The sequence below is a fragment of the Eimeria mitis genome, genomic scaffold, assembly GCF_000499745.2.
Source record: "Eimeria mitis Houghton genomic scaffold, Emh_scaff2313, whole genome shotgun sequence".
In the NCBI taxonomy this organism is placed as follows: domain Eukaryota; phylum Apicomplexa; class Conoidasida; order Eucoccidiorida; family Eimeriidae; genus Eimeria; species Eimeria mitis.
This window is the reverse complement of record NW_013570645.1, coordinates 6,912-7,219: the sequence shown is the minus strand read 5'-3', so window position 1 is coordinate 7,219 and position 308 is coordinate 6,912. Positions and strand designations below refer to the sequence as shown.

General features: G+C 57.1%; 1 protein-coding gene across 1 annotated transcript in view; it reads right to left on the bottom strand.

The window, feature by feature from the left end:
• Positions 1 to 308, bottom strand: part of EMH_0051930 (uncharacterized protein) — a gene marked incomplete at both ends in the record, with an annotated part of 7,645 nt that overhangs the window by 782 nt on the left and 6,555 nt on the right.

Genomic DNA, 308 nt, shown 5'->3' with positions numbered 1-308 from the left:
AGCAGCAGCAACAGCAGCAACAGCAGCAGCAGCAACAGCAACAGCAGCAGCAGCAGCAGCAGCAGCAGCAGCAAGACAAGAAAGTTTCTCGCCTGCGAGCAATGAGGTATCGTCGGGCGGAAGTTTATCTCCACATGCAAATTTCTCATCTTTCTCCAGTGCTGCAGCTGCTGCTGCTGCTGCTGCTGCTGCTGCAGTTGCTGCTGCTGCATGCAGCAGCAGTTGAAGTTGCCCTTGGGATCGGCCGAGCTCCTGTCGCTGCTGCAGTTGCTGCTGCTGCTGCTGTTGCTGCTGCTGCTGCTGTCGTT